This window comes from Rhinopithecus bieti, unplaced genomic scaffold, assembly GCF_001698545.2.
Source record: "Rhinopithecus bieti isolate Rb0 unplaced genomic scaffold, ASM169854v2 scaffold_11744, whole genome shotgun sequence".
NCBI classification, from domain to species: domain Eukaryota; kingdom Metazoa; phylum Chordata; class Mammalia; order Primates; family Cercopithecidae; genus Rhinopithecus; species Rhinopithecus bieti.
In genome coordinates this window covers 1,787,709-1,797,148 of record NW_016807094.1, presented here as the reverse complement: position 1 = coordinate 1,797,148, position 9,440 = coordinate 1,787,709, and the positions used below count along the sequence as shown (strand labels likewise).

Below are 9,440 nucleotides of genomic sequence, written 5' to 3'. Positions count from 1 at the left end.
GCTCACTGCAAGCTCCGCCTCCCGGGTTCACGCCATTCTCCTGCCTCAGCCTTCCGAGTAGCTGGGACTACAGGCGCCCGCCACCACGCCCGGCTAGTTTTTTGTATTTTTAGTAGAGACGGGGTTTCACCATGTTAGCCAGGATGGTCTCGATCTCCTGACCTTGTGATCCGCCCGTCTCGGCCTCCCAAAGTGCTGGGATTACAGGCGTGAGCCACCGCGCCCTGCCTGATATCCCACTTTTTAACTTGGGGAAAATTGTGATCTCAGGTTCCTCCTGAAAAGATAAGGTACCTTCTAAGATACCTTCTCTTAAGCTACAAACAGTGCAGGTCTTCCTCTTAGAAGCGGTGTGTTCTGTAAGGGGAGAAGGTGTGCCCTCTGGCCTCCCCTTGATTTTCAACCCCAGCCCCAAGGCACTGGCAGTGGAAGTTAATTGGGTGCAAGGGGCTTGGGTAAAGGCTGAAGACTGGCGAAAGGAGAGAGCCAGCTTCGTTTTTTAAAAAGCTCTAATTGAGTTCTGAATCAGCCTCACTCCCTTTGATCCCTCCTCTGTTTCCCACACTGCCTGAAAGAGCTAGATCAGCACTTTATAACAAGGGTGCGCCTGCTCCCCGCACCGCCCCCCCTCTCCTGACGCTCTCTGCTGCCGCCATCCACTGCTTGTCTCCTTCAGTTAAGATAATGAAGATGCTGAGAGATAAAATGTGTATTTAATAAGGGTGGGGGTAGGGAGGCGGAAAGGGGCAACCAGGGCCTTCCCTAGTTTGGGGCCTCGCCAAGACTTAAGCTGAAAGCAAAGCTAGAGTAAGACTTGGCCCCAGGGTGTGGGGGTTTCTGGGCCTCAATCCAGCTGACTTCACTGCCTGCTGTTTGCCCTAAATTCCCCCACCTCCACCCTCTCACCCCACACTGCTTTCTTCTTGCTCCCAATGGGAAAAAGGACTCTTGCTTCGACTTTCTTTTCAGCTGGTAACTTGGCCTTTGGTGCGGTGTCCCCCACCCCAGTGTCAGCTGCAAGGTCGGGCTAGGGCAGCCCCCTCTAGCCTAGGCCTGTAGAAGCTGTGGGTTCACAGTGGGGGGTGAAAAAGCTGGAGTTAATGAAGACCAGCTGCTAGTCTGGGTTCTGCCTACAGCTAGCTGGAGGCCGGCCTTTGGTGGTGGTTGATGGGGGGTGGGGTGACCTCCATCCATGGGCACAAGGATATCCTGTGGCAGCTAGGCTTGTGCTTCTCTCTGAGCTTAGTTTTATCCTTAGTCTGTAAGAGAGTAGTCTGTTTTCTTCTTCGCCTACTCCTCTCCTCCCCAAATAACACTCAGCTCTTATTGAACTTTATAACTGTAGTGGTGGCCCAGCTGAGATCTGAGGATCTCCAAACCCTTTTGTAAACACTCATTAACTGCCTGGGAAGAACGAAGAGCCCTGTTTAACAGCTGGGAGAGAACTGAGGCACATTAGGGTGAAAGGCTTGACCTAAACTCACCCCATGGACTCCACCCTAGGGCCTTCCATCCTTAGTCCAGCTCCTTTACTCAGTTCTTCCTGCAAGACACAAAGAGGTGGAGGCATTGCTGGTGTCTTCTCCCCTTCTAGGCAGAGGCCATGCCCTCTCCCCTCAAGTCTGTCCCTGACTTCCTCTGGCCCTTCCCCTCATGACATTTTCCCTGCTCTGCTGCTAGAGATATGTGCAACTCTCCTTGCAAAATGTTCTCAATCCACAACTTCACAATTCTTATCCACCTTTCTCTTGCCCATGTAGCCCACCAAACCTGAATTCTCCCTTTTGAGCTACTGAGAAGACTGGCTATACTAAACCGAATCACTGACCTTGAAGTTGATCTGTTGTATTGAAGTCCCTCTGCCCCTAGATTTATCCTAAATGGTATCTAGGAAAATATGCTCTCTTTAACTTGTTTATTCTGGTCATAAAGATTCGGGACATTACTGAGGGCTGGGTGGGGGCACTAGTTGACCTCTAGGTTCTGCATCCTGTTCTTCCACTGCCAGTCACCATTTCCAGTAATAGATGTAACCCAAAGTCCTTTTTTGTTTTTTTCTCCTTCCCTAATCCCACCTGTTTATACTCTTGCCTGTATATGTACATTTGCAGACCCCACACATTCCCGGATACACATACATTGGTCCTACCTTTTCCCCCCTGTTTCTAGCTGCCAATCTAAGTGAGCCTGCACTTTTTACATGCTGAAAATCTGGTTTTTTTCCCCTGGACGGCCTCCTAGGCACTTGAGAATAACTGGGAGGGATGAAGGGACTCCTGCAGTCCATGAGGAAGAGGACAAAAGTGAGCGCCCAGCCAAATGAATGCTGCCTTCCCAAAATCTCTAGCTGAATGCCTTAGCAGGAGTGGCAGGGAAAGCGATCTTAACCCCACCTCCAGCACCAAAACCTAAATCCATCTGCTCAGGGCAGGCAGGAAGAAATGTCTATTTTCTCCTGTTTCATGCCATCCTATCCTCAAGTTGTCCGTATGCTGTGTATTTGAGACAGGGAACTGTTCCTGTCCCCAGCCGACGACCAGACGCCCATCTTTCTTCCAGTGGGTTATTTCTCCCCAATGAGTCCTCCGCTCTGCGCCGGCTGACCCAGTCGGGGCTAGTGGAAGAGGGCGGGGAGAGCCTTCTGCTTGACGAGTGGGCTTTAGGACCCAACGGGAACCTGTGCCTCTTGCAGCAGCCTAACCCAGAAGCAGGGGGGAATCCTGAATCGAGCTGAGAGGGCTTCCCCGGTTCTCCTGGGAACCCCATCGCCCCCCTGCCAGCACACACCTGAGCAGGTAGGACCATGCACACCCCTTCCCAATTCTTCTTTGGCCGCCTTTGACCCTGGCCTCTGCTTCTGATCTAGCCGTTTCCCTCTCGCCAGTTCTGGCTTTCCCCATCCCTCCTCTCCCGTCGCTCACTGTAGTCCTGGGAGGTGGGAGCCTGGGAACTGTGGGGTGTCTGAAAGCTCGGAGCCCCCTGCACCCTCCAGTACCCTTCCTGCGTTTCTCCTGAGGCAGTTCCCGGTCTCTAGCTAAGAGTGGGGAGTAGAGGGAAGGTCTGCCCAGGCCCCACGCCCTTGCACCCTCCTTTGCAGTATTGCCTAATACCCCTTCCCCCACCTCACCTAGACTGGAGAATTGGCAAGTGCTGGGGTAACAGAGGAGAGAGCCAGAGAGAGACCTGAGCTTTCCCCGAGGGATTTCTTTCTTGCTTCCTCGCCCAAAGAGCTCCGGACTTTGCCCCCACTCCCTACTCACCTTGTAGGGGAACTAATGTCCCCTTCCAGGTTGATCTCACACTTGGGTGGCTAAAGGCTTTGCTGGAGGGTAGTGGAGGTTGTGAGCATTTTGGTGACCTTTTCCTCTAGGAAAGTTCTTTCAGCTTAGAGCCCCCATCCCTGTCAACATCTCAACACCTGCTGCAGAAGCCCCCACCCCACCCGTGTGTGTGTGTGTGAAGAGACAATGTGGTTGTAAGAGCTAGAAGCTTTGGATAGAGGTGGCTGCATGCATTGAAGGGGAGGGACACCAGAGTGTGGCCCAGGCCAGAACAGGCTCAGTCCAGATGGCTAGGGAAGGGAGTGTAGACCAGATTGAGGAGGTCACCCAGCCTTGCCAGCTTCCTGAGCTCCTTGGCTTTCAGAATCTCAGGCTCCTGGTGTTTCTCTAGAGCTACGAGGTCCCCAAGCTTCTGCCCCACTACAGGCTCTCTGGGAGAGGGCTAGATGGCACCTACTGTTTACAGTGGCTTATTTTTCTCTCCTGTGGTGGGCAGACAGGCCCTGCTCTCTGAAGATCTAGGGCATGTCATTCTGGTTTGGTGGGTTTACAGGAAGGGTGTACATCTTGTATGAGTTACCATGTGTGAGTGTGTATCTTGCTTCTGGGGGTAGTAGACTGGGGAGGGGGTGATAGAAGAGACTGGTCACACTGAGGAAACTCCTCTAGCTCTCAGTGTGTGGTAGGAGTGGGTGGCATGTCCCCATCTGGTAGCTCTGTCTAGGTGTGGGGTATGCTCTGCATTCTTCCATGACTCCCCGGGTCCCCTAAAGGTTGGTTTTGGAGGACAGGGTGGATAATGGAGTGGCTTCAGACTTCGCTCTGGTCTTGATCCAAGAAGGAAAGCAGAGATTCTGACTGTGAGCAGTGGACTGGGAATCAGAGGCCTGAACTGGAGACTTAGCTTGGTTACTTAACTATATGTGTTTATGTATGTCTTCCCCTTCGCTAAGCCTCAGTTTCTTCATTTGTAAAAATGGCTATCAGTAGCAAGCAAGGACATTGCCACCAAGACCATACAGAGAATGTATTGTAAAGCTCACTGCAAACGGTAGTAATGGCTGGGGGGATCTAGGATGGAATCCTCTTCCTAAATCTAGGTCAATCTCTCTGCCTTCAGTTTTCTTCCCCCATCCTTTGCCCATCTGGGGGATGGAGGAACCAGGCAGGGCTATTGCCCTGGGTACTGCAGAATTCCCCTAATGCAGGTTGTAGCTGTTGCCAGAGCACCTGTGGTCACAGAGTACAGATCTCTCCACCAGGCATTTCTTCCTCTGGGGCCCCATACTTGCTCCCCTGAGCCATGTCTCCACCTTCCTTCTGCCATCCCTGCTTGGCGTCCTTGTCTCTCTCTCCCCTGCCCAGTGGCCTCCTTGTCCGGCTCACTGGGCAGGAGCCCTAATCGGATTCGACAGCTGAGATATGTGTGGCGGCTAAGAGCAGGCGGGAGGGAAGCCAGTGGGAGGATGGTATGAGGACTGCCCCTGGCACTGCCCCGGCCTCCTGAGCACCACCTTGGGCCTGCTGATTTCTTACTTGGCTTGGCCCCAAGGAAGGGGTGCCAGAGGAAGCTCAGGAATGAACAGGCTGAGGTCTGGAGACTAGGAGAGGAGGAAACACACCAAGGTCCTGAGGACCTGGTTGATATTTGATGACCTTAATGTCAGTGTCTCTGACTCTGACAAGGAGGAAAGGACAGAGATGAGCCAGGCTGACCCCCGCCACCCCATTCCCATGGCCCCACTTTCTTCTCTCTTCTTGTTCAGAAATGTGTTCACTTTGCCTCCTCTAGACCCTTTGGCCAGTACCTCCTTGTGGGTCACATCTGGGAGCTTCTGGGGTGCCACATGTCTGCCTCAATCTGGGCTGTTTCCTCCCCTCCAAGGTATTTCACTCTCTCTGGGCTGGGCGCCAGGACTCCTGGGTTTCCCGCCTGCCTGTGGTGCAGGGCTCCCCTGCAGGGCTCCAGAGAGTCGCTTAGCTGGTTTCCTTCCTTCTGTGTGGGGAGGGCCTTCCCCTAGGGCTGGGAGGTGTCAGGAATCCCAGGTGGGACAGGGGTGGGGGCACAGTAGCCTTTGGCACTGTAGCACCCCAGCTTCTCCCTCCTAGCCTCTGACTCAGCTTGGGGGCAGCACATGCCCAGCCTGCCAGGCATGGCCTATTCTTGCCTCCAGGCTTCTGTCTTTATAGAAGCCTACATCTCCTGCTCTCATTTTTTAGCTTTTTTCCCCCATGATATCTGGGGGTGGCTATCGAAATCCCTGGTTTTGGGGAGCAAGGGACTAACATAATTGAGGCTGGGGCACTATTTTGTCTTCCCTCCAGTTGGGCCAGGATGAAGGAAACTGTCACAAACTTCTCCACGCCAATTCTTCCTGCCCTCAAAAGACCAGTCAGTGGAGCCAGGCCCTGCCCTCTGGGTGCCCACAATGTGGTTGGCACTGATTTGTCAGAAATTGGGAAGGTTTCCCTCTAGACCGCTTGCCTCCTTTCCCCTCCTCCCACAGGGTAGGGGCAGCTCTGTGATTGCAGGCACTTATGGGCAGGCCTCCCCCTAGGGAAGGGGTGTGGGATGCCCCCAGGATGGCCAAGTTGGCACTAGCCCCAGGCTGGAGTGCTGGACAAGATTCTGACCTGGGAGTTAGTTGGGGGAAGGCAGGGCATGGGCCTCCCTGCCCCCCTCGTTTCCTGCTCTTTGGGCAGCTGTGGGCGAGAAAGGCTGCAGGGACTATTTTTAGTTGGTCAGTCCCCTGGCAGGAGGGACGTGCAGAGCAGCACGGGGCAGGCAGAGGGGCTTGCCAAGGTGAGGGTAAGCAGGCAGGCAGAGGTGTGAGGAGGGGCCAGAGGGGCAGAAGACAGAGCAAGGAGGCATGGGGAGCAGGGGCAAGACCTTACCCAGAGGGACCTGACCCAGGTAGATGGGCCGGGGCTGGAATGGGTGGAAGAGTCCTGGCACCCTTCAGGGCTTTCTTTATCCAACTGGACTCAGAGCTGGAAGAGGTTTTAGGGGCTACCTAGGCAATCCCTTCCCCTTTCAGAGAAGGAAACGGAGGCCTAGAGAGGACACTCCATCAGTCATTGGCTGTGTTGAGACCTGAGCCCAGGCCCTCCCTTTGCACTGTTTTTCTGTTGTCATGGTTCCTCACTACACCTCAGTGTGCTTCCTTCCCCTACTGCAGCAAGGAGGACCACGAGCCAGGCACACCTGGTCCATTTTCCCCTCTGCTTGTTTGTGCAGGGTCTCTGTAAATCCCAGCTTGGTTTGTTTATAAGTCTCCATGTGGAGAGAGTCTGTGTCCAGGCTGGAAGGAGGTCAGAGTTGGGTTTGTTTGGGTGGCCTGTGGCCACTGGTGTGAATGGAGGTACTGGACAGGCTCCAGCAGGCTCACAGGCTGGTGAGCTGTGGGGCTAGGAGACACCTTACAGAAGGGACGTCCAGACTTCCCAGAGCCCTTTGTGAACCCTCTTCCTACCCTGCCCAGGACCTGTGGGTCATGGTGGCTGTTTGCCAATCTCCCCAACAAGAGAAGGGAGCAGGGTTGAGGAGTGGGAAGATTACTACTGGCTTCTGATCACTAGTCAGAAGGGGGCCCCCTCTGAGGCCTGGAGGCAGGGAAAGTTGGGGCAAGATGGGGTGTGTATAGGGAGAAAACTCAGTGGAGAATTGTGGTCCCTCAGAATTCAGTCTGCTTTCTGTCTTCTGCCTTAGGCTCTCCCCAAGGGCCACCATGTTGCACAGCTGCAGGGGGAACCATTCCATAGATTATGATGTGAATGGCACCCCCTGGGGTTGTTCAAGGCCCTGCCTGTGTAGCCACACGTGGTGCATCTGTCCCCCACGTTCTTCCTTCAAATTAGTTCAGACCCAGCTGGAAGGAGGTGTTCCAGACAGGCCTTACACCCTCTCCCTCTCCGCTACCCTGCCTCATGCCACTCAACATCTCCTGTTCCTCTGCTGCCCACTCCCAATGCACCAAGCAGGTCATGGTGCACCACCATTTGTATTGTAGGAGCCCCTCCCCTTCTCTCCACTCAGTTTCTGTGTCTCTGGGGGGCTGATTTATCATGCCCCCCATCAGGCCTACTGTGGTGTGTGAGAAATCAATAGTGCAAATGGATTGAGGCTGTTTAGCCTGTCAACTCCCCTTGGGCCCCACCAACTCTTCTGGGACTTGTGGAGTTGCTCAGCCCCCTTCTGGCTCAACATACACATATTTAGTGGTTGTAGCCAGAGCACTGAGCACAGGAATTACTCTTTCTGTTCGTCTGTCTCATTCTCTCTCTCTCATATACTGGGCTGGTCTTAGCATGACAAATACTCTTGAACATTTATTTTCTAGCTTGGGTGGAGGGGCTTAAAGGGCAGTAGGCTGCCAGCCAGAGGTGGGGAGGGAGGCAGGTGGGTGAGGGAGACTGTGGGTAGAGGGGTGGGGTGGGGGTGGGGACTAGCTGGGGAAGGGATTGGGTGACAGCCCACCCCATCAGCTCTGGTAACTCAATCCCTGCACCCCACCCTCCCAATTTCCCTCCTGCTCAACAACTTCAGCAGCTGCTGGCTGGCAGAAACAAGGCTGGCAGAAGTGTGTATGAGTGCATGTGTGTATGGGGGGAGAGGGTGAGAGGGGCTGTGGGGGCAGGGAGTGCTGCCAGGACATGTTAAAGGAGACTCACAGCCTGGGTACAACTTGGGTGGCAGGAGGAGGTGGGGCAGGTGGGAGAGTGGGTGGTGAGTGATGGGCAGGCTGCAGTGGGGGCAGGGCAGCCCAGGGGTCTCACAAAACTTGTTGGCACTGGAGCAGGGCCTGGTGTGGTGGGGGTGGGCAGTGGTGAGGGGGCAGGGGCTGGCACAGACATTGCTGGCCCCAAAATGCTGAGGCCCATTCTTCGCCAGGGGGCGCATGTAACCATGGAGGGACAGTCTGCCCCTGTCTCCAATCCTTGGGCCGTGCCTGCTGGGCATCACAGTCTCGGTGGTGACTAAGTCACTTCTGTCCTGGGGCTGGCAAGGTGCCAGGCTCAGCTCTTCTCGGTAGGTGAGTCACTGCCCTGGCATCTCCCCCGGATGCAGCTGAGTCACCCAGCCATGCCTGCTAGGCAGGTGGGCACCATGCTTTTGGTGGGGGTGGAGGGCTATGTGTGCTGCCCCCAGTGTCTTCTCCGATCTCTCTCTGGCATGTCCTGGCCCCACCTTTAAACCTGCAGAGCCAGGCAAGGATGGCGCTTCTCCCTTGTGATCCACTGAGGGGTGAAGGAAGAGGTAGCAGCGCACAGAGTGGAGTGATATATGTTTGATTTGGAGTAAGTAGGGGAGAGGAGAGTTGAGGAGGGAACATTGATTGAGATATATATATATATTTAAACAAAAAAGAGACAGGGTCTTGCTATGTTGCCCAGACAGGTCTTGAACTCCTGGACTCAAGCAACTGTCCCATCTTGGCCTCTCAAAGTGCTAGGATTAAAGGTGTGAGCCACCATACCTGGCCTGGGTTTGAATCCCAGCCCTGCCATTGACAAGCTGTATGACCTTGAGGAAGGCAATTTTCTTTTTGAGCCTCAGTTTTCTCATCCGTACAATGGCAACAGGAGCCTGCCCCTTCAGGACTGTGAGAATCAAATGGAGTGGGACTATTAAGGTACTTGTGGGAGGAGCTGCTTTTGGGATGAGCTAGGAGGCTTGGGAGGGGAAGAGGAGTCAGCTGGAGCTGGTTCCAACAAACTCCTGCACCATCCGGTGGTCTTGGAGGGCCAATTGCTTCTCATCCTCTCTTCGGACTATCACTTAATGCTGTTCTTCAGGAGTTTCCACAGGCTGTGAGAGGACAGCCTTGTTGTAGTAGAAATGTGGGCCCTCCTAGGGTGTCTCAGAGCTATATTTTATCTCTTTTGACTACTGAGAACTGCCACTGGCCTTGGTACCTGTCCAGACTGTCTTCCTTCACTTCCTCTAGTTTGAAGAGGGATCCTTTTCTTGGGAAACCAGTGGCTCAGGCTCCTCCCCCAGCCTATCTCCTGTGTGCAGGGAAAGAGTAGGCCCCAAGGAGTGTCCTTCCTAAAGAGTGAGGCGCCCCTGAGCATGTGGCTTTTCTCTCTCTGCTAGTTTCCTGCTGCTCCCTGGGTACCCTTCTCTCCTCCTGCATCAGGGTCCCTGGTGGGAGGGGG

General features: G+C 54.4%; 1 protein-coding gene across 1 annotated transcript in view; it reads left to right on the top strand.

The window, feature by feature from the left end:
- The first annotated feature begins 2,679 nt into the window (after window positions 1-2,679).
- Window positions 2,680-9,440, top strand: part of RARA (retinoic acid receptor alpha) — a 48,730-nt gene continuing 41,969 nt past the window's right edge. Inside the window, exon 1 of the mRNA XM_017880202.1 lies at window positions 2,680-2,795. The gene's annotated coding sequence lies outside the window, so the exon portion shown is untranslated. The remainder of the gene's footprint in view (window positions 2,796-9,440) is intronic.